The 24,697-nt window shown below is 40.9% G+C and overlaps 1 protein-coding gene across 8 annotated transcripts in view; it reads left to right on the top strand.

Annotated features, from left to right (window-relative positions):
* LRRC4C (leucine rich repeat containing 4C) overlaps positions 1–24,697 on the top strand; it is a 1,285,379-nt gene that overhangs the window by 197,326 nt on the left and 1,063,356 nt on the right. For 2 of the 8 annotated variants that reach the window (XM_072969822.1, XM_072969823.1), the window contains exon 1: positions 936–1,095. The exons of the other annotated variants lie outside the window; for them this stretch is intronic. The gene's annotated coding sequence lies outside the window, so the exon portion shown is untranslated. Of the gene's footprint in view, positions 1–935; positions 1,096–24,697 lie in introns of those variants that run through there. 8 annotated transcript variants of the gene reach the window in all.

The following is a 24,697-nucleotide window of genomic DNA, read 5'->3' as shown; positions in this document are numbered from 1 at the left end:
GCAAGCAAACCAAGTTTACAGTAAGCCAAGGAGGGACCAAATCCTAAATCAAGTTCCTCTTCTAATGCTGATATCATAGCATATGATGTGTGGAGCAAACAAAAACAGGATGACAGGCTGTAAGTAGACTGTGTTGAAAAGGAACACAGACATTGAAATTTTCACGTAAGAATTTCAAGAGGAATTTGCTCTTGGTAATTCGGGTGAGATCCTTTCCATCTCAGTATTGACTCCCAAGAAATAAAACATATCCATATTAGAGTCTTAAATTTATCTCTGGTTCATGGTAGCTGTTAACTCACTGTTTCAGACCAACTCTGGACGTTTAGAATTTTCCAGTAACATGGATTTAGGTGCATTTCTTCCCCCTTAATCCAAGCATGCTGTTCAGAAGTCCCAGATTACCTGGGCACTTTTTTAAAAGTTGAAGTTTATTAACGTCTTTTAGGAGAGAAGTCTTTTCTGGCAGTGTAAAGGGAAGTGCTCACAGGTGCCCTGCTCTCCTGGAATTCACGTATACCACGTGTCAGTTCTCTACAACACACCACCAGGCAGGTTAGAACTAGGGACTGTTGCTGATACTCAGCTCCCTCAGAATGAGGGAGGAGATACTAATTTTAAACAAAAGTCAGATTTCAACGAAAGTATTTTCAATCTTAGTACAAAACTTATCCAACCTACTATAGCTTCTTCGGCCACTGGATGAAAAGCAACAGGCGCAGTGGTGAGCTGTTTACTTTTATGTCTCCCTGTTTTTTTCCTTCTAACACATTTCTGCGAGACCCCCAGATGGAACGCATCTGTAACTGATGCCCTGTGGTAGCTGGCGGAGGTTACTGAAAGGGCGTGACAGCCAGTTGACCCTGGCAGTTGGAGACTCCTTCCCCCTCCCACATTCTAGGAATGTTCGTTCTGCCCGCGGTCCCGTGGCCAGAACCATTTTGACGACGCAGCCCAAAGAATCAGGTGGTATTGAGACCTCTGGACTGAATTCGTGACGGAACCCACTTAACTCGGTCTCTGTACCGAGTTTTAAGATTCTGACCAGTATGAAAATCTACTCTTGCAGCCACCCTGGCCGAGCCTCCTAAATAAGTAAGTTCCTGTGTTTATTAAAATCACCACGGGGAATGACCTGCTTTTCCTTAGCTCTCTCCTTGCCCTCCGTGTTCTGGGACCAGTTTCAGGTTTCGCCTGGGAACTCCTAAGTTTTTGAACCAACAGTGGTCACGTTCTTGGTATTCCTTTTCCTTGACAATGTTTTTTATTGATGATGTAACCAGTGTTTGATGAAATTCAATTACCTGACACCTATTTTAAAATGATAATCTGAGCTGCATTAATAATCTGCTGAAATCTGTCATAGAATTGCTGCTTTAAGGACTGCCCTCATTTCCTGGGGTCATTTTTGGCATTGTTAATCATTTATGTTTTAGTGTGAGGTGGTCTGGTTGGCTTCAAAGCAAGTCTTGATGGGGAAGCAGTAAACTGCCGTCAGATTTTTCCTTCTAAATATTCGGTTTAATTCAAGCTGATCTCAGACAATGAATCAAGGAAGTGATTTCTCTGTTTTAATAAGTTCTGGAGCACATAGATAATCGCATGAATGTATCTATGTATATAATAAATTGTTAAAAAGTCATCCAATATTACTCAACTATAGGTTTACAAAAACAATGTGGAAACAGCGATTTGTAAAAATTAATTTAAAAACAAATCTGTCAACATCAGAAGGATTGATTAAATGATTCTACCTGTTTTACCTGGTAACCCACAGAGACAGAGCTAACAGTAAGCAGCTAATATCTACTTTATTTATGACAGACGTAATACTTACAGATCACTTATTAAATGTCAGAAAACATTCAAAGCACACAATAAACAGTGATTCATTCCAGTCCTCCCAATAATCCTGCTAGGTATGTATTAATGTCCTGACTGCAAGTGAAAGGAGAGAAAAAGGGAGAGAGAAGCTTGCAGAGACCTAAGTACCTGGTATAAGGCAGAACTAAATGTGAGCCCAGGTCTGTCTGGATTTCAGTGCCTAAGGTTTTAACATTATCTTTTACTGGCATTTGGGCCAATTAGGGCTGGGATATGGTGGGTACTAATTAACTGCAGTAGATTAAAAAAAGGCTAAGATGATATGCTAAGTTTTTAAAACCTTTCACATAAATATAAGTAGAATTAATGAAGACCAAACAAAATTCTTTATATATTTTGTCTGTGTGCCACTGTTTATTAATGATGTTCAATTCCCAAACATGAATCATTCCTTTAAACTGAAATTTTTACAGATATAATCAAGATGAAACAGAATTATTGCTTTAAAATGGAAACTTTAAAGATTTATGTATGCATTTTATTTACCCAATTTACTTCCTCGCATTTATCTGTTTTGTGATTTAAGTCTAGCAGTAGTTGTTACAAACTAGAAGATATTTAAATGCTGTATTTTATAGACTAAAAATTATAACTTCTAGAAATGATGTTAGATGCAAATCTAATATTCGTTAGTGGCATAGTGTTTTTTCCTAATTTCTTAGATCATCTACTGGGGTTATGCAGTATAGTGATTTGAGAGGGACATTTGAAAAAAAAAAAGGACAAGTTGTCCTCTAAGTTCTGATTTGCACCTTTAAATTTTATAAAAACTTAGTATCACAGATTAATTTTATAAACTTTATTAACATGTGTTTACTAAATTAGATTTAAATGTTTGCAGTTGGTAGAATTCTTTTACCTGTATCTGCTTTTATGACATCTGCTGGCAATACCTGGTATTACAGTGCCCCATAATTCACACTTCTCTGCCTTCTACAACTGCCCAATACTTCTTCAGATAATACTAATTTAATTCACCTTAAGGAACTCAGTGAGTATCCTTGACTAAAAAAGAGGTATTATAATATGAGACCCAATAATAGAAGAGGAAAAGTAAGCCTTCCAGAGGCTGAGAAATTATTCACTTAGTATATTGTGCATATAGTTTCTTTCATGGCTTAGTAATAACAAAGATATAAGACTTTTTTCCCCTGAAAATTCCAAACTCATTCCTTGTAAGAGTGTTATATATGTCAATACTTACTGTTGACAGTTGTCAACCAACTGTCCCTTCTGACATAATGCCACTCAGACATTCTCTACAATTTGATAGTTATTTGATAAAAACTGTGCATTGAAGGAAAACTGTGAAAGGATAAGAGTCTAAATTCATATTAAAAATGAATGAACTGTACCCAGGTCCCTGCATACACTGGGTACACGGGTACAAACCAGAATGCATGAACAAACTTTTTATATTGCCAGGAATCCATTTATCCACAGTCCCATCAGTCAAATTCAGATACTTGTTGCCAGCTCCAAGATTTATAGTTTGGAGCTGGTTTTTGAAATTGCTTTGTATTTCCATTTAACAGCCAGGGCAGCAGCATGTTAAAATTTTGCCTTGGTCTCCTTGGAGCTTATTTATAAAGCTAATTTGTCTCCGTGGACATTTTTTTTTTCTCTCTCTCATTCAAATGCCAGCTCTAGGCTTCTAAACCATTACCTTCCTCCCACCCACCCCCTGCCTTTTTTTTTTTTTAATCACAAACAAAATACTGTCATAGACAATGCCATTGCAGGACAGTGATGATTCCTTTGATATAGTCCTCCCAGGCAAGATACAAACCATCTCGCCTTCTGGCCAGAGATGGATTCACTGCCCTCCTTGCAGACACGCAGCACACACACAGAGCACTGGGAAGTGCACATTTACTATACTGCATGCCGGCTGCCTTGAAGAAACTGTAGCTAACCACCTTATTAGTATTCTTGCCTCCACCGTGTCTCACTTGCAGCATCAGAGGGCTGAGCAAAATGCAGTAGAGCAGGGACAGACACAGCTCTGGCAATCATCTCAATGCAGGCTGCCGAATGTTGGGGGTGGGGGATGCAGCACATCAAGATTAATAACCTTGCCGAAATCCGGGGCACCCTGCGAGCAGACACCTCTGCTGACTGACCCGCGCCTGGCTTGATGAATCCGCCTGGGGGAAGGGGGCTCCGGAATCTACCTGGTCCTGGGGGCTCCCCTTGATTTTGGATGCTCCTTTTATCCGACACCGATCTGCGAAGGGAACAGTGAGCCGTACCATCTGCAGCACACGGCGGCCGTTGGAGGTTACTACTGACAGTTTCATCACACGGGTTTGTGTGAGTGTGTGCGTGTTTGTGCGTGTTTGGGAGAGCGGGTGCCTGCTTTGGCGTGAAAGAGAACGCGTGAGTGCCGGCCAGTGTGCGTGTTTGTGTGACAAGCGAACCAGGTATATCGTCCTGTAGATTTCAACAGCGTGAAAATATTCTCTGGGTACTTGGGCTCCCAGTCCGAAGCCCCCCAGCTCTCACCGCCTCCTTCCTTCCCGGCTCCCCCCCCCCCCTTCTTCTTTTTGCCTTTGATGAGTTTTTGGCTTACTTTCTGGCGGAGACTCTTGGCCACGTTTTTGCTGGGGCTGGAAGATCAAATCAATGGAACCTTTGAAAACTGATTATTTTTCTCCTGTGTGACTTTAAAAAAAGAAGAAAAGAAAATAGAGTAGTGCCAGATAAGCTAGAGGATTTTAAATTTTCCGTGGTGAACTTTGAGGATCCAAACAGAAGGTAAGTCACGGGACTTCCTAGGTCCTGGTCCTTGCTTGCCTGTAATGTTTGTGTTTTCCTGTTTGTTTTCGGAAATGCATTTGCAGTTTAGAAGCGCAGTTTTGGAGATTGTCATGCTCAGAAGAACTCAATGTGTGGCATTTGGGGGCTATTTTCATACCAAGGGGATTATTTCCTTTTGTATAACCATCCCCCCTCACCCTTCCTTCCATTTTTATACCTTTTATTTCTCTAATATTTTCACAGTCGATTTTGCATTTATGGAATCTGGAAAAAATTAATTCCAGGCTTCTCCCTCCTTGAAATACTCTTTAAGTTTGAGGGCAAAAAAAATCAGAAAAGCTACTGGCAGAGGCTCTGAGTTAGAGGCAAAAGTGCGTCTGCTCAGAGACCAAGGGTGGGGGTTGGGGGTGCAATCCAGACTTTTATGATAACTTAATAGTAGACTTTTTTTTTTTCCATAGCACTTATAATTTTTCTTGAATACTTAAATATGCTCTGGAGAGTAGTGAATGTTTGGAATACAGAAAAGCTGTTTCAAGAGCTCTTAATTGGCACAAATGAGAACAAAGTGAAAATTGTTCAGTGTTTTGAACCTCTCTTTTTTGCACTGATTCTCTTGCCATTGAATCTCATTAACCTTTCTGGATGCAGCATCCCCTGATTAAGACTAGTGCTTCTCATTTTGGAACACCCCTTTACCCTACATGGTCTCTGGAGAAGGGACTGTGGCTGCAAATTGCTCTTAATTGTCCACTCTTGGCTGTAAAAGCAAGCAGGCGGCATCAGGAATTCAGGTGACTTTAGTCAAACATCTTGCCTAACTCAGTCCCTTTAGTGTTTCCCAGTGGTTAGCCATGCTCTTTCTTTCTTTTTGTTTTTTGTTTTCTTTTTCCTTTCCTTTTCCTTCCAAGTGAAGCATAGATAGTATTTTACCTGTTTCCATTCTGAGGTCATTTAATTAAAGCCAAATACTATTTCATTGTGATAGCATCTGTGTTCCTGTATCTGAGAGTATTTTTATCTCTGCATTGGCATCACTTAGCTTCTCCCAAGAAGTGAGAATCACTGGTAAATATATTTCTAAAATGCTGAGACCCCAAGTGGAAGCAAAAGAGCTTTCATCAAAGAATATGGATGGTTTATTCTAAAAGGAATAGTGGTATTTTATGGACTGTTAGCCAACTCAAACTCTTACTGTGAACATATTCATGAGAGAGATGACAGGTGTGTTAACTAGGCAGAGTGGGGCATACATAAGGGTTTCTCATGATGTCTGTGTATGGAGAGAGAGAGATGGTGCAAATTGTAACAGATTTATTCAGAGACAGTTGACTGAGTCAGAGATTTATGACAGCATCCAAGTTGAGATATCAGAGATCATATTCAAAACATTAGATTAGAAATTAGAAATAATATTATTCTCTAAAATGAGATTTTTGAAAATCCTTAACTAAAAAGGAGAAAAAAAATCTTAAAGATGAGATTCAACTCTGGTATTGCCATGAGCAATCCCTACCATCTATTTGATATTTCTGCATAATGGTATTAGTGAAACAGTTAAAGGAGGGCAGATGTTAAAAGATCCCTCCTCTCTTCTGTCCGGTAACTGATACTTACTACACACCGTCCTCTTGGTGAAAAACAAAAAAAACCAACCCTGTGGGTAAACTCTTTGCTGTCAGTATAATTTACGATGTGTCTTTCTTGTCAGCTCTTTCTGTTCAGGATATTTTCATCTGTTACGCATAGTAGTTCCAGTTACATTTCCCTTATCAGGAGAGGGACTTTTTATCATTTTTAAATGAAGTAGGAGAACCCCCCCCCCCCAATTTTCATTTTCTTTGTGGAGAAAACAACCTGGGACTCATGAACCCTGACGGTGAATGTGATCGATAAACAAGAAACACAAAGTTCACTGTTCCAGGGAGAGAGCAGAGCCCTGACGCTCCAGGTGCCAGTGGGTTCTGTCAGGGGACTGAAGGTTGCCCAGACTCTGCCTGGGCCGTTCTTCAGGTTGGTCAGCTCCTTATTAGCCTGTACTCTTGATGACCAGGGCCGGGTACAGAGGCCAGTGTTTACATCCCCTGTTCTGTGTTAGGGCTGTTCTGCTGAGGAGAAGCCCTCTGAAAATGCTGTTCTGGAAGTTGGCGAAGTCGTGCCTCTCTTCCGTGAGGGTATCTCACTGACTGCTCCTCCTCCCATTCACAGTCTCACCCAGCGTGGGTATATTTAGACTTGTGATGTTGGTAAAAATTAATTGCATAGATTATTCTCAACACCATCTTTAAAAAACTAATAGGGGTAACATCTTGGCTTTTGTGTATTTGAGATTTAATCATTGTAATGAGTGAATCTTCTAGCCATAGCAACACTTTCATTATCACTTATTTCAGGCTAATAATAGAAGTGGGGTCCACGCCAACTCAGGATTTTCTGATTACAGCTCATGCAACGCACAGAGCAGCTCCCTGGGACCTCCAGGGTTCCTCGTGGTGCCTAGGCAGATGTGACTTGGTATCTTTATTATCAGCTCAGGTCGGAAGGAGCACGGATAAACAGCTTCCAGCCAGAACTGGCTCCAGATCCATGGCTTTCTTTTGTCTTCTCTGGCTTTGTTTTGTGATAGAGGGTGTTTCACAGTTTCATAGGGTTGGTTTGTTGGCTGAGTGAGTTCAGAACAGAAAGGAGAAGGAAGAGAGTTTTCCATCTCAGTAGAAGTAACATGTCAGAGTTGCCAAAGAAAAGGCTGAAGTTCCCTCAAGGAAATAGATGCAGGGTTATATTTTCAAAAGAATAAATTGGTAGAGGGTTGCCTTAGTTTGTTTGGGGAGGATAAAGGAAATCCCACTTACTTCTCTGTTTAGTTCCAGTCAATTGGCTGGCTTTCCTGTGGGTCTTTGCTCTAGTGAGCCGACCAGGCCCACCCTTCTCCAGGGTGCTTCTGTGTTTTTAAGACCCAGGGCACTTAACACATGAATGGCCCTTTCCTTTTGTAACAAACTGAGCTCACAGCTGGGAAGTCAGCTACTGAGAATCTTTAAAGGAAGCCGGAAAGATCACCCAGTAAGTTGATGAGCAGAAAGGAGCTCTTGGAGCTCGGGCCCTGGAGGTGGGTGAGCACCCAGCTGATTACACTTGGGGTTTTGACTGCTGAGTCATTACAACAGCCTGGGGCTGTGTGTTAGCTCCGCGGACCGCTGGTGTTGGGGCTGATGCTAACAGGCAGTAGCATCAGCCTGCAGCAGCCGGCGCCGGCTCTCGGATGAAGGAGATGCCCCCTCTGATGACAGATGCGTTTGTGTTGTTTCGTATTGTTCTTCATTGCTTAAAAACAACCTCTCAGGGTCCCCAACAAGTTACAAGCGAAAAGATAGATTCATTGGAGTGCGAATAGGACAGGGGCTTTGCAGTTGCCTAAATCAGTTCACTCAATTACCTGTATCACCATTCGGGGCCACTCAGTAATCACGGCTAAGATGGGGAGAGTGGAGGCTGGGGTGAGAATCAGAAGAAGGAAAACCCTGGCCTAAGAAACAGAAGGTGTCAGTCAAGCGTTGGCCGTGCTGCTTACTGGTCTCAGAACCCTGATTTCCTTCTGTATAGTTTGGAAAAATGCATTCTTAACCCATAGTGTTGTCCTGAGGATTGTGATGGAATATTGCAAAATAAAATGATCTGTAATTACACATTGCTATGGATATGTAAGGTACTGTAGTAATGACAACTTCATATAATGTTCAAGACTCTACAAAATAATGTCACCAGTATAATTTTAAATTAAGTTGATGAAGCAGAACTGGTCTTTTCTTTATGATGGTGATCAATATTTGCATCGTTAGAATTTGGGTGTTCTTCATGTGTGTTGACTGTACCTCTTCTCAGTAATTTCTGTGGTATATTCCTAGTCACTCTGGGGTTTGTGCGTGTGCGTGTGTGTGTGTGTGTTCACATGTACGTGAGTGCAAGTGCAAGCAATTGACCATTCTGTAAGGGGAATAATTTTTGATTCCTAAAAAACAGAAAATGAGGGATAACTTGAATCCATTGGCATTGAGTATCCAGAATACGCAAGAAATACTTGAACCCTCCATCCTGCCTGTTCTGTGGGAATATACAGCTTCTTACAAAGTTTGTGGGCTGCAGAAAACTCTAGTCTGCAATGACGCCTTTGACTAGAATTTGAGTTAAACATAGAAACTGTGTCGATAGGGTATTTATTTGTAATAATAGCGCAGGTCTTGATGATGGTTACACTGAGTACATTTGCGGGACAGATAGACCAGGATTAAAAGGCTGAGTTGGAGGCCATGATGGGAGGAGAATGTGGCAGTGGTGAACACTAGCTTTAAAGTTGGACAGACTTGGGGTCAGATACCTAATCTCTTAGCAACTCAGCTGTCAAATCTGTAAAAGAGGGACAGTGAGTCATTCAGAGGGCATTTGTGATGAATGAATAAATGATTGTATTTAGAGCCCTTGGTAAAACCCTTGACACGAAATTGGAATTCTACAGGTCATTCATATATAAACTCGCTCTCCTCTTTGTCTGGCTTAAGAATTAGGAAGAACACGCGAATCCAGTGTATTGATGTAACTGATACAGGTGGGCCGAAGCCCCCAACATAACCTGAGAGCTAAGTAAAACTGGACAGAGAAAGCTACATTTCTGTACAGTAGCTCATTCCATAAACCATGGTTTCACCAGATTCTTTCTCGGAGCAACCAGCATGCCCTTTCAGGATGTCACTTCACTTGTGCTTACAACTTCTGAAATGATACTGAATGTAAGTAGCGAGAATCATGTGCACCCAGCCGTGTGTGGTTGCAGAAACACAGTTCAGATGTCAGCAAGTGGTGTTAACATTGCTCTTCATCTAGCATCTCGTTTTGTTCCCAGTCAATGAAACGACGCATATTTATTAAACACCTACCAGTTTCAAGCAGTGCGCTCATTGCAGGGGGGAGTGGAAGGGCTCTCCTGCTCCCGTCTCTTTGCTGCAGTTCCTGCATTTGGCCGGGCCATACTGCAGTCATCAAGGCTGCCTGCTAGAATTTGGACAGGATAGTTCAACAGAATTAAGTTTCCTCTGCCGGAGCCTGACCCATGCGGGGCTGTGTCGTTGTGTGTGACCTTTATTTAGTTCAAGAATGTATTACGAAAGATGTAAAAATCCTTGTTCCTGTTGGTGTAGCTGAGCTGAGCTGTCGGTGATGAGCCTAGTTCTGCTTTGCTACCTCTGCACGGCCGGTACCGCTTGACCCAGGTACTTCCGTTCTGCAAAGTCAGCCTTTGTCTGTGCACGATGGGAGCAGGGTTTCGTCCTTCAGATTGTGGCTTCTCTCCTCAGAGTGAATGGGTGAAGTCTATTTTATGGCTTGCTGAGAAGGAAGACGGCATCCATACTTCCTGCATTTTCAGGCCCCGTTCCTTACAGTCCAGATCTCATAGACTGAGAAAGAGAAGAGAGATGTCAGTTGGTCACAACAACAAACACCAGTTCACTGGCCTCTGCCTCAGCCTCCAGCACGGCTAAGGTACGGACTGAACTAAGGCGGTGTCCTGCTCAGCATACTGCAGGTTGTTGCCAGCACACAGCGGTATGAAAATACAATAAATTATAATAAATTCTGCCATGTGTTCAACAAGTACATTCTATGTACCGGGCACTGTGCTTCGTGGGTTAGATTATTTACTTCTCAAAAAAGTCCGTAAGATGATATTATTATTCTTACATTACAGATGAGGCAAAAAGTGAGTCATTTCTTTACCCCCAGTACTGGTTCACTTCAAAGCTCTCGTGTTTTCTTCTATCCCATGTTTTGTTGTTCAGGCTGCAAGGCCAATGCTTCTTCGCATAAATCCCTGAATATAGATAGTCGAGAGCAAGCGTCCTCTAAATGCAAATCAAATAATCTTGCTCCCATAACAAGACTCCGTCTTAGTGGAAAGATGTGGTCTCAGTGTCCCTGAGGGACCTCTGAAGGGGTGTCTCCCTGAACCAGTGAGTCTCTGATGGAGTGCATTATCAGTGTCACATTTTCGTGGCCTCTGGAAGCATGCACAGTTGGAGGTAGCTCTCCGTTAAACTTTGACTGTTACCAAAATCTTACTGGAATATCTGATGGCGTGTGGAGCAATTGTGGTGGTGTGAAAGTCCTGCAGTTACAGGACAAGGAGCAAAGTAAAGAAATGAATGTCTCCTAGGCAACATTATATAAATAATAAGTAGCACTGGGCTGTATTTTTGGAAGGCACTTTATGAGAAGTATCTCTCAAAATGTTTATCTGCTCATTAGTTATGTAACTTTTTGCAGATTACTTTTGTGCCCACATTTCCTTATCTTGCCTATCACGGTTGTTATAAAAAGACTAAGAAAAATAAAACTTATGAAGAACCTAGAACAGAGACGGGAATTTAGTCACTGCCCAGTAAAAGATGTCTCACAATGACAATAGTTACATTTATTCATTTATAATGATAATAACTAGTACTAGCAGTACTGATTATGATAATAATTTAGCAATTTCAGTTTGCACGAAACCTTCTTGTACTCCGTGGTGCCTGAGGTTGCACAAATTGTCACCTCACATGAATGAACAGAAAAGTGAATTTCTGTGTCTGTCTGGCCATCCAAATATGAAAGAGAGGAGGAAAATTGTCTTTCAGCAGTACTGATGTCAGTGGGGAACATGTTGATGGAAAAAGAGTGATTTGGTATAGAGCATTCAAGAAGACTAGAGAAACAAAGAGGACCAAGTGAGAATTTCATGAGCTGGGGAATTCTTCCTGGAGCCAGATCCTAAAATTCTGTGAGCTTGGGAATCCAGCTCAATGCTTGGCTGTAAACAGGAGAAAGGGTCACATTTTGGAAGCTTTCTTGATGAAAAGAAGAGGTAACAACCTTCCTTTGACTTTGTACTGACAAAGAGAAAAGGAAATTTCAACTCTACCTTTTTTCTCATCCCTGCAAAATTTCTCCAGCTTTTATATTTAATGTAGATATCTCAGTGATTTTTTTTTTTCAGTTTCTGGTGTTTTAGCTGTTGCTTTTTGAATGTATATGAACAAAAATATCAGCATGTTAAATGTTTGATGGTAAACTATTCCACCAGGGGAGATTTAAGTCCTTTATGATGGCGCTTTTCATTTTCATGTTCATGTTATAGGTGACATGTCACAGAAGCAAGGACCTAGTAAACACGATGGTTCACGATATACTTCTTTTAAAAAGTATGATTTGAATGAAAACCTTTGACCATATATACCTGGCACCTAATGGATACTCAATATGGAACACATGTTTCAGTACAGAAAAGTTTTCTGTACAAATTGAGACAAATATTTGGATAGCAGAGTAAAAAATGTGTGAAGAGCAAGCATCGTGAACAATCGCTTTAATAGAGGCAAACTCTTTCCCGAAAACCAGCAAATGATGAACAACACAAACAATGGATGGATTTGCTAATTTCTTTTCCTGTCAGTATGTACAGTGACAATAAACACAATATGAATTCCCCAGGATACAACTCCACTCACCCTCTTCGAAAGGAAAGCCATGTTTATATGTGACTTTTGCTCCAGAACTTTCATCTGCCAAGAAACCTGGATGAGTACCCATTGAACATTTTATTAATCACCCTGTTCTGATTCCAGTGCCCAGAGTAAGAGCACACACGAGTGCAGGCTTACGTTTTTCTGTGTCTCCTGACGGCAGACGTTTTCATGAACTGCCGTCTCTTGCTCACACGTGGCTGAGTTCTTCCTGTGTTTACCTGGTCGCCGCCGCCTCCATTCTCCCTGTTCTCTTCCTTGACCCGCCTTGTCTTACTGCCCTGGTTCTCCTGGCTGCGTCTTTGCCACTGCCAGTTTGATTTTCATTTCTCCCTTCACTTACAGGCACTGGTGCACTCTTTCCAAGCTTTGACTAAGTGGAATTTCCGTTCTCCCTAGCTGGTATACGTTTTTCTCCTAAGAGTCATTTGACTTGGGGGAAAATACACAGACGCACACACCTACAGACACAGGTACATATGTACCGGAAATGTATACATACATAGTATATACACATGTGTATATAAATGTCTATTCCTGAATCTAAAAACTGTGTTGTGAATCTAGGACAAGATCTCGTTTGCATCAGTAAGTCAGAGTTCTCAGTGAATGCTTTCGTCAGTAACCTGTCCTTTGCTGCTGTGGTGCCATTTATTCAATCTGTGGTCAATGAACACCTACTAAGTTTATATTATATTCCAGTTACAGTGTGGAAGACGGAGTTGTACCCAGTGTGATTTTTTTCCCTTCCAACCAGGAGTCTGGTGGGTAAGAATTGAGATAGGGGCTGGGCCCTGTGAGAGGCCTTGAAAAAAATCACAAAATTGACACAATAGTGATCATGAACGTAATACTACAGTATTCTAGGTGATATGCTAGGACTTCACAGTTGTGGAAGGGGAGTACCATTACTTTCAAAACACGGATGACGAAATCGAGCCTCAGACAATCTGTGATTTGTCCAGGGAAGTGAGTCATTACCTGCAGGGCGTGTTGTCTGTCCAGGCACATCTGGCTGCAGAGCCTGGGTACCTCGATGGCTCCCGTTCTGGACTCAGTCCTGCCAAACACTCAAAGCCATACGCTGTGTTTTCTGTTGTTCCTAATTTTAATTTGTTCTGTGTCTTTTGGGTGAAAATTGTTTTTTTGTGTTTTGTTTTGTTTTGCTGTAGCATTTTTTACCTTAAGTAATTTTCCTGGACTCCTTTCTTTTGCTATCAGCAATCACCGTTACGAGAGCTTGAAAGCAAAGGCACAAAGACTCATCCCTCTAGTGTCCTCGCTTTCTCTTCCTCATCACAATCTGAATATGTCCCTTTTCTGTTTTCTGGAAGGGGAGCAAGTGCTTTATGCAGATGGTCGGTTGGGCAGACAGATGGTCCAAACCTCTCTAATGGTATATTCTAGAGGGAAGCCTGTCTGTGAACTGCCCGCTCAGAATGGAAAGACACTTAACACGACCACAAAGAGTTCCTAGAAAGGCTGCTCTGTGCCCTTCTGGTCTTCAGCCCACTTCTTTCATTTGGAGTTCTTGGAGATTTGAGAGACACATTTTCTGCCATAAGTAGGTGGCAGTTTCTCTTTCTCTCAAGCCAGAGGGCTGATAGTTCCCCAACAATAAATTCAGAAATTTGCCAGGTACTTTGATTAGAGGTCATTTTTTTCTTGACTCAGGGACTGGATCCAAGATGAGAATCCAGGAGAAGCAAAATGGAGACTATTTGAAGATGGTCTGCTCTAATTCTGACCACATCATCTACTTAAAGAAGCAACAGAGGTTTCTGCCCATCAAGAGGAAGCCACTCAATCCAGTTGATTCTATAGTCGTTACTGTCCATCTCTGGAGGGGACAGTCCAGTCACCGGCCAGGCTGCTCTTTTAAAAATGCTTTGACTCTGTTCCCTGATGAGAACAGAGCTATGAGATTCAGAAACAGAAAAGGGGCCAATTTCCTCTTCCCATCAGGGCCTGAGGACGGTTCTAGAAAAACCTACCCTCCTCAGTATCTATTTTACTCACTTGTACCACCTTGCAGAGTGGTAGGTGACGTTAGGGTCCAGAATATAATGAGATCTTTCCTGTTCCTGTCATCTTTACCCCCTTGCCTTCCTACCAAGTAGAGGACACAGGAGATGCCAAAAAGTCAGTGTCAGGCAACAGCTCCGTCTCTGACATTTACTCAGACTGTCTTTGCATGTGCTAGCTTGCAAGGACTTCTGATTTCCTGTTTCCTTCTCTCTGGCTTTTTATACCTTTAGCGCCATCCTCTACTCCAAGTTTTCCATCGAGCTCAGGCCACCTTCTTCTTTGGTGACACCTTCGATTGCTTTCAAGCCTGCACCCTTTGTTCTAATCTCAGGTCTGCACAATTACACAGATTTAAGTCACTGAGGGATTCAGATTAGAGGCATTGCCTCTGCGAGCTCCTGCCTTGTAGGACTGAGTTGTGATACTGAGCTCTTCAGCCGTCTTGCCAGGAGTGAGGGGCAGGAACTGCCTTTCATAATAACCCCAAGTCTTCCCAACCAGCAACCCTACTTGATATATTTGTCTCATTTCTCTGTCATTTGATGAAAACATCTTTAAACACAGGGTTCCTGTCTGCAAAATTTGGATCATGATAACAGCTAGCGTTTATTTAGCATTAATTATATGTTTAGAACTTTATATTCATTATCAAAAATGTGATCACCTGAAAAAAAAGATGAGGTAGCTATCATACTAACGTTAAAGGTGAGGATATTTAACCTCAGAGAGGTTAAGTAAATGGCCAGGACCCCAGAGCAGAGGCCTGGCTGCGCCAGGTACCTATGCTGGGAAATATTACGGGATTCTGCCTTCTAAGTTATTTAAGAAACATGTACTTTCCCTCCCAGGGGAATACCTGGGATTGTGTTTGGTTGTGTAAGGAAAAGCTCTGTAAACTTTAAAGCTCTATGCAAATGTTAATTGTTGCTATGTTCTATCCTAAGATTATTTATGGATGACACTGCATATATTTATGCAGCTCAGTATAACAAATGGCTGATTAAGGGGCAATCATTTCTCAATTTTAAAGCAGAAATTTTGTGGATGCTTATGAAATAGAGCTCTGGAAACAGATGTGTGTGGCAGCCTGGTTGGTGTGTCTGTTGAAATACAGTAGAACCTGACTAAATTACACTAACGAGTCGGAGGCCCATTACAAATTACCACCTCTGCCCAGTTAGTGCAGGAGTAACACAGAGACGACTAAGGAAGCAAACTGATACAAAGGGAAGATAAAACTTCAGGTAAACTTTACCACACACACGCACGCACAACCACACTTCCCTCTACTGTAGGTAAAGTTGCTGCCATTAGCATGAAATATACACATATCTGTGCAATATGGATCTGTGTGTACATAGGAATTGCCCAGTTTCTGTCTCTCTCTCTCTCTCTCTCTCTCTCTGAGTCTCAGTTTCTCTCTTAGAGGAGAAAGTAATCAGTGGCAGTTCACTGTTTTATGGTTCCAGGTAAACTGCTTTATGTTGTTACTGCATCAGAATGTTATGTTGCAGTTGGAACATTATGATACAGTAGATTGTAGTGCTACATTTAGTTAAATTTTATTACACACTTTGAGGGATGTCCTACCATCCTGAGTACTTCAGTAGGTATTGTCACTTTGGAATCTTGTCAGTTACAGTACTTTAATCTATGAAGTTTTTCCTAGAAGTCTGTCTTTATCTCTTCTCAGGGAGCAGGGCCCTTGCTTCCTATATTCTCTCAAAAAACTTACTTTGGGGACAAAAATAAAAGGCAAGTTATTTACCAACTTCCTTGTAATTCTAAAAACCTCACCCTTTTAGAGCTCAAAGAACAATACACAAATTAAATAATTAAGTATATTATTTTTCACAGGGTTTTAACAGTTTCAATGTAAGACTTAGGGGAATTTATAATTAGAAACCAGGCAATGACTAGTTATATATTTCATTTATTTGTACCAGTTACTGACAGCAACAGAGATAAACTTAGATCTTGTTTAATTTTTAGTATAAACACATGTAAGTCATATGACTGTTATGTTTAATTTACAGATGAAGAAACTGAGGCTTAGCTCAAGTGTCTTGCAAATGCTAATACAGCTAATGATTGTCAGAGCTGGGATTTGAGAAAACGCATACCCTGTTTCAGTGGAACTTACAGTTTACCAAACATACAGTCACATTCAGAGCAAGTTTATGCTAAAATTATGGCTTTGAAGCCCAGATCAGCTTAATTAACATGACAGCCTACTCTAATCACCTTTTTTTCTCTCTGCTTCTAAACCCTTTGCTGGGCCCTGATCAGATTCTCACTGCGTTGCCATTTTTCTTTAGTTTTAGTTCTGTGGCTTCGGAATTCCTTTGCACTTTACTCTGTGCCTAATGACTTGACTTGTTACATTTAAAATTGGCAGTCTCTGTGCTTACAGTCTAGCAAAAATGTGCTCGTTGCCTCTTTGGTAAGGACACAGGCCACACTTGTCCTCAGTTTTCTGTGCCAAAGAGAAAAATCCAGCCACAAATTCCATGTATCCTGGTATGTGCATGCTTTTGTCAGGTGACTCCCAGCAAGAAGCAGGGTCTATCTTCTCACTTTTCGAGTCTGGATGGCCTTGTGTCTTGCTTTGCTCGAATGTGGGAGAAATGCCATTGTGTCAGTAAACTATAAGGACAGGCTATAGAAAGCCTATAGCTTCATTTTCTTCCCTTGGGGAGCTGCCCTGAGACTGCTGTGAGAGACAGCACATCTAGCCTAGTGGAGGTCACACAGAGGAAAACTGACCTGCCCCCTCCCTCCTTTCTCCTCCTGTCACGTCACCGAAAGCCAGCTCCAGCTGCTGGACACGTGGATCAGTCCACACTGGGCCTCCCAGCTCAGTCTGTTCTCTAGCTAAATGTAGCTGCGTGAGTGAGTTAAGGTGGAAGGAGTAAAGGAACTGCCCATCCAATACAGAGAACAGTTAGATACAAGAAATCTTTAAGTCTCTATGTCTTGGGATGATTTACTACACAGCCACAGTTAACTGGAACACGGAATAGGCTCGCCTATTGTACAAGTGTCTTTCAGTCCCTGAGATTGCAGTTGGGTGTAGGCGTGGGTTTGTGAGTTTCTCAAGTTGTTTTTCTGTGTTTTCTTGAGAAAGAGTAACCTGGTACAGTGAAGATAGAGTGCTTATATAAACATTCGAGACGTTACGAATCAGCTGCTTGGCATTCCTTCAGCTTCATTTTTAATGTTGTTTTTGAGTCATTATTTATGTATTCAACAAATAAATACTTAGAACCTACTACGTGGCAGACACTGAACTCAGTATAAGTAATGTCATCTTCATTCTGAGAAGCTTCAACATAGAAAGGAAATGAATTTCCCTGAAACATCTAGGGTGTTAAGTTTTACACACACACTTTCTCTCTCACCTTCTCTCTCTCCAACACTCACTCTGTCTCACACACCACACACACACACACAGGTACTCATTCATACTCCCATTTGTGGATTTCTTCTTCCTGTTATTAGAAGGAATAAAAGTTACCCTCTTTGGACCATATTATGAAATAATAATTTGTTTGCATGTTTTATTTATATATGTTCAAATTTAATTTTCCTTAAGCCTTTGAGAAAGGCATTATTTTTCCATTTTACAGATGGGAATACTGAGGGTTAAGAGACTAAGAATTGGGTTCAACGTCATGCACTAGATGGAGAACTCAGAATTGACACGTGGGTTGTCTTTCTTCCCCTCCTGGGACCTTCCCCCTGCACTGGACATCCTAGCTCGAAGCAGGACTAGGAGGCCAGCCCCGCTGCCTTGATTTCATCTTTCATGGCCTTTTGTTTTTCTTTTCTATTTTTTCCCTTTGTCCCTCTGTCACTCCCTTTTAACCTTAGCCCTTCCCTTAACTGACTGATAGTTGAAATTCTTCTTTACTCTACTGAGCCTTTTTTTCTAGAATAGAAAGAACATTTTTCTCTAGATATTGAAAACCACTTGTCTCCTGAGAGGCAAGCTTGCCTCAGACTGACCCTTGTGTGGTGGCGTGGGTCTTGATTTGCTTTTATGGTCCAATTTATTCAGAATTAAAGTGTCAGGAGAGTAAAGTCTGGGGAGAATAAATTTTCTCATTAACGCCTCATGAGTTATTTCTTGGGAGATAGGCAGTGTTTCCTTTGTTCAGCATCTTCTTGGAACTTGTGAAAAAGAAGATAAGATGAACTGAAGGTTACATGTTAAATCTTACTTTCTACTAATCCTGAGGTGTAGCTTACTGGTAGATCTAAGGGATAAGGGATGGAAGTTAAGTCAGACTCCTTGCCTCATACCTACAACATGTCCCAATTTAATTTTCTTCCTTGTATTACTAGATGATTTTTTCTCCTCCAGAATCTCATTACCTTGTTTGATTTTTTTACTCAGGCTTATATAACCAATGTCTTTTTCCATAGACCATTTGGTAAATGCAGCCCGACTGGTAAACACTCACTGATACCTGTAACCCAGAAGATAACAGGGCTTATCTTCAACTTTACAGCAGTCCTGGTTCGATGGCTAATCTACTGGATGATGGAGGGACCACTTTATAAAGGCTTTTCGCATTGTCGCTCCTCTTTTACTTTCTTCAAAGCCATCGCGCTCTATAGTTCTTGGCTTGCCTTTGAAAATAAATATTCTATAGCATTAGAGTTTACCGAATTCTCTCTTGTCTATAAAATTTGCTTCTGCTCTGCTCATAATAGACTCTGCTCTGAGATTTCCTTCAGCTCTTCTGTGCTGTTTTTCCCATTGTAGTTGCAGTTGCACATGATATATACTCAGCGAACCAAGAAAATTGTAATATAAAATACAGACCCACTTTTTAAATTTTTTTTCTTTCCGCTAATTGGTTTCTTCTAGTCCTTTGTTAATTTTTTTTCGAATCGGTCATCCAAGTCAGGGTTGATATTGTGAGGTTTCCTTAGCACCTCTGTTGAAGCAAAAAAAGTAATATGTTGAACTAAAAAGAGCCCTTGACTTGAAGTCAGAAATGAAGTTCCTCCGTTTCATAGCTCTACAACCTCGGGCAAGCTGTTTGCACTTTCTGAAATCAGCTTCATTCCTTTGTTGAATGGGGATCATACCTGCCTCAAAAGCATTTTCTTCAGTGCAGAAGATTCTGCATCTACGAAGCAGTAAAATTGTGAGCATTTTGAAGATAGAGTGACTCAGATTATCCAGTACAGGAACCTGATGGCTCATTTCATAGCAAGAAAGAGGCACCAAAGAGAGAGAACAATGTCCAAGAGTGTATTGAATTAAAATCCTCACTTCAAAAATGTTCTTATTTTTATGAAATTAGCCAATTTTTGATGTTAATACTCAGTGTAGAAAATAATGTGAACAAATGGATAACAGTTGGTAGCCGTGTCTATTGCTACAGTAGCACTTTTAGAAAGCGACTTGACTTTATGTATTCTAGGTCATAGAATTGTTCATTTGCCTTGGTCCCTTTCTGGAAATCTATCCTAAGGAAATATGAAAAATGTGGTATGCACCAATAATGCTAATAAATTATGTAACATAAAAAAGTCATCAACCGACATGCCAAACAAGAAGATATGGGTAAACTAATTATGCATAGATATAAGGCAGCTATTAAAATTTACAACCGGGAAGACTTTGTTTAATAACAACTATATAAAGGCTATGCATATATATGTAAATTTGGAAGACTGAATAGCAGTGCACTGAGATACTCATAGTGGTTGCATTATGAGGGCTTTTTTTTTTTTTCCTAAGTGGTTTTATTTCTGAAAGCAGAAAATGTTTGGGCCAGCTAATATAACTCTTGGTTGCAAATAACCATAATCTGACTCCAGAAGCCTAAATTAATTGGACTTCAAATTTCCCACTTAACAAGAAGTCCAGAAATGGTAGGCCATGGTTCCATGACTTAATATTATTATCAGGGCCAGGGAGTCTGTCGGCGTTTAGCATTTGGCTGCCAGATGACCGCTGAAGTCCTCATCCCCTAATCTACATTCAAGGCGGAAAGAATGGAGAAGGGGCGAGATGCGTGTCAGCTACATCCGTGTCTTTTTTAGCTGGAAGGAAAAGAAGACCCCCAGGCTAAGTCTCTGAGGATGAAGTGCAGATGGCCATCCCTACCTGGAATGCTGGTTGGGGAGAGCTCATGAGAGGGGAAAAAGACAAGGACGGTTGAAAATAACTCCGGGGTGGCCGATAAACCGTGTCTCCCACAGAGGTCAGCTATGGCTCAGGGGGCCAGATGGTCCCGGTATGGAGATGCCTCATCTCCAGAGGAGGTCTCGGTTCTCTGTTCTTGTTTCTGTCTCAGACACCTTGCCTTCCAGTGATCACTGCTTTTCTTCTTCTACCTTACCTCTGCCTTCCACCTGTCTGTAAGACCAGCACAAAGAAGACGTAAGAGCTGAAAGGGAAGTGAATTTGAGCATCCATTCCTTATCCAGGATGCTTGATTCTGCTCAGAACACTCAGATTCCCTGAGAACATTTAGCAGTAAATACAGCTAACATGAGTCTCAATTCCCATGCAGCTCCAATGTTGAGTTTCTCTAGTCATGCATATCAAGTAGTTTTGAAAACAGGAGAGTGAGAGAGCAGCTCCTTTTTCATCTTTGCCCCTGAGAAGACTGGCTGTTTATGACTCATTTAGAATTTCAGCATTATCATAACCGATGAGTTAACGAGCACTCCCCCCCCCCATTAGGTAGCATCTTTGGTCTAGAGATAAATTCTCTTAGACTGCATCTTTTTATGTGTGGGGTGTTGCTCTCCTGGTAGCTGTCATTTGATTTCTGATGGAAATTTTACATGGTTCTCTTAATAATGAGAAAAGAAACAATAAAAATGGGGAGGAGACCATAAGTTAAACCTCTAAAATCTATCAGGAATCAGCTTCCTTCTCAATCATCACTGGCCCCAGGTTGGCGTACATTATTGTTGGCTTAAGCCATATTTCTTCCCCCTTTCACTCGTGTTTCCTTTAATCCATTCTCTATAGAGTGAACAGAAAGATTTTTAAAAAAGGATCAATTACTTGCTTCAAAGAAAAAAAAATTAAAACACTTATCAATTACTTGAATTCATTTCTTTGGATTTAGGATGAAATCAGGGTCCTTACCTATGGTCCTTAAATGTTCATGGAACATACGGAAGGTCGTCCCTCACTATCCTTGGAGGATTGTTCCCAGGACACTCCCTTCCCTACCAAAATCCTTGGATGCTTGAGGCCCCTGTATAAAATGGCAAAGTATTTGCCTGTGACTTATGCACATCCTCCCATATACTTTAAATCTTTGCCAGATGACTTATAACATGTAATACAATGTAAATGCTATATAAATAGTTGCCAGTACAGGGCAAATTCAAGTTTTGCTTTTTAAAACTTTCTGGAATTTAAAAAAAAATATTTTCAATCCATGGTTGGTTGAATTGGCAGATGCAGAACCTGTGGGTATGGAGGGACAGCTGTATACAGTTAACCCTCAAACAACATGAGGGTTAGGGGCACCGACCCTTGAAGAGTTGAAAATTCATGTATGACTTGACAGATGTCCCTCTGTATCTACAGATTCAACCAACCATGGATTGTGTAGTATGACAGTACGTATTTAGTGGAAAAAATTCACATATGTGGTGGATCCACTCAGTTCAAACCTTGCTGTTCGAAGGTCAACTGTATGTTACATAAATGAGTGATGAAATAATGACGGAAAAATAGGTCTGGAAGGCTAGAAAGATTTTGTAGAAGGTTGGTGCTAAGGTTGGCAAAGTTGAGTCAGAGGCCAAAATTTAAAATGCCTGAAGTGTTATGTTAATTGCTTTGAAATGTCCTAATTTTTCTCCACGTCGTCTCCTGCCAGCCTCTCCTCCCTCGAAGAGCTCTAGCTGTGTTGGTATTTGGAGACTCCCTCCAGGCATTTACCTTGAGCCTCTCCTTGTTGTTCCTCTGTTGTCAGTGTTAGCTCTCAATTTATCACCTTCTCAGAGAAGCCCTCCCCACCTAGTTAACTGAACCAGGATTCCCAGGGCGGTCCAGCTGCCATCTCTGTGTGATCTTCTATCTCAGCTCTTTGTTGGGTTGTGTTTGAGAAATTGTATTATTTTATTTATCCATCAGTTGTCCTAATTGCGTCTGTCTGTACCATCAGAATGCAAGATCTATACGATCAGGAATCTTCTTCACCTAGTGTCTAATCAGTGCTGAAGTATAAGAGATTTGCTATGAGTATCCATTTAATTACTTAATAAATGAATTATGTTGATATGAAGGCCAAACAATAAAATAAATCTAAGCAGCAGGTACAGTGCCTGCTAATACTGTTTGCTTGAGGATGGTTGATCTTTCTTTCTTTCTTCATCCAGTTCCCCTACTTTGTCTCACAGGGCTGTGGGCTCCCCTAAGGCAGGTATCATATTATAATTGTCTCTCGGTCCCAGGTCCTCCATACTCTGTGGCACAATGAAGTCAGAGGATTTTGTTTAAAAAAAAAAAAAGAAGAAGAAATGATGAAATGAGTGAAGAGACTAACAAATAGACACTGGATTGGGGTGAAAGGTGTTCTAGGTGAGTAAGGCTTAGGACCGTCAACAATGCGCTAGAAGTGAGCTTACAAAAAAGCTTGTAGGATCTGTGAAGATATGAATTGTATCTATCTTTTTTCCCCTGTGAACCCCTGGTGTGGAGGACAATTCCTGGAACTTGTGTGTGTGTGTGTGTGTGTGTGTGTGTAAATGAGAGACAGACAGATAGACAGAATGTGTGGTTGGAAAGAAAGACAACAAAAGTTTGAGGATTATATTGGAAGAGGTAAATGTTTATTTTAAAAGGCCTAGACTGGATAACTAATTAGTTTGAGACTTATCTTGTCAGCAGTGGGTGACCTTTGAACACTTTTATTACAATGGCAGAAATAAGTTATCTCAGGATGCTGAAACAGGATGGGGGGTGAGAGTTTGTGTCAAATCTCATAAAATCCAAGCTCTAATGATGCCCATTTCTGGAAGCTTGTCTAGTGCTTACAAGTTGTCCTATTATGTTGCATTCAGGAATAGTGTCTTCTGTTGAAAGATTGAAAAGGGCTGAGTATTTTAGGTCAGTATGGCAAGACTAACCTAAGGCGTTTTCAGGTGGCAGTGTGCCTTTCGTTTAGTCATATATCAGATTTTGAGATTTATCAGATTTATTGGATTATAAAACTAAAATCCATTATAGGAAAACTGGCCAAGTGTCTCTCCTCTTCTTAAATGCCAGCTATGGAAACTTCATTTCAGAAGGTTAAGAGTACTTGTTTTTAGGGACTCTTGAAGGATAAGCAGTTATCCATTCAGCTCATGGGAAGAATTGGTGTAAATCATTTGGAGATGTTGTGGTCTGCCAGGAGAGTTGATTTGGAGAAGTGGAGTTTAGAACCTGAATGTAACTGGCTTTGCTTTTGGAAGTAGAGGTTAGTGTTGTAAGATAGGCTCTCCGTGATGATTACGACCACTTAGCAAGATTTCTGCACAACATCAGGCAGTGGAAGCAGCTGAATCATTTCTGTAAAAGGCTCTCTGCTTTTTCTGGTCAAGTGCATAGCCTTTACTGCCACTGTGGGGACTTGGACAAATAAGGACTTGTTGGTTCAAGCAGCATGTCCATAGGTGGGTCTACCTCTCCATTTATGAGATCTGACAGCATCATATTGAGATTAGTTGCATAAGAAACCAAAAAGTAGTGAGAATGCATGAATTAGTCTGGCTTAAGAAAGTGGTGCCACTTAGCTGTTCCAACCTTGCCTTCAGGGGCAATCGCCAGGGTCTGGTAAGAAGTCAGGGATTCTCAAGCCCTCAAACTAAGTTCTGGATCTCTGTCTTCTACGGCATTAGTTTTCTTCCTTGGTCTTAGTCTTTTCGTAAATTCCAGTTTTGTCCCGAATGCCTATCAGAACAACAGGAAAATCAGGGAGGCTAAATTAATTATAACAAATATTGGAATCTATAACATGCTTCCGTTGTTCTTGGCTTCTTTTAATGGGGATATGTCCACCTCGGAGAGTTGCCATGAAATCTATCTACTATATTTTCCAAAAGCATTATGTAGTCAGAGAAGAAGCTGTTCCCACGTCTTTTATTTTGGAGAAACATTCCATGCTATTTTTCTTTTATAAATATATATATATAAATAATATTTGAAGAAGTGACGAAGGCTCATATTAAACAACCAGGTTTAATTTTATTTAATTCAGTGTTGTTCAAACCTATTTGACTATGAAACACTGTTTTTATGAAACATCTGTTAACATTTAGCAAATTACTAGTGCTCTGTGAACCCAACTGGGAAATGATGACCTACATAATGGTATTATGAATGGAAATATATTTATTGGAAAACACCCGTGTGACTATCAATGAACACGTGAGGATAAAACCGTATCTTGTCACATAATTTTTTGTGGAACGTAAGTTCCTCAGTCATTTTAGATAATATA

Source organism: Vicugna pacos, chromosome 10, assembly GCF_048564905.1.
Source record: "Vicugna pacos chromosome 10, VicPac4, whole genome shotgun sequence".
Taxonomy (NCBI): domain Eukaryota; kingdom Metazoa; phylum Chordata; class Mammalia; order Artiodactyla; family Camelidae; genus Vicugna; species Vicugna pacos.
The sequence above is the reverse complement of the archived record's forward strand: the minus strand, read 5'-3'. Positions and strand labels throughout refer to the sequence as shown.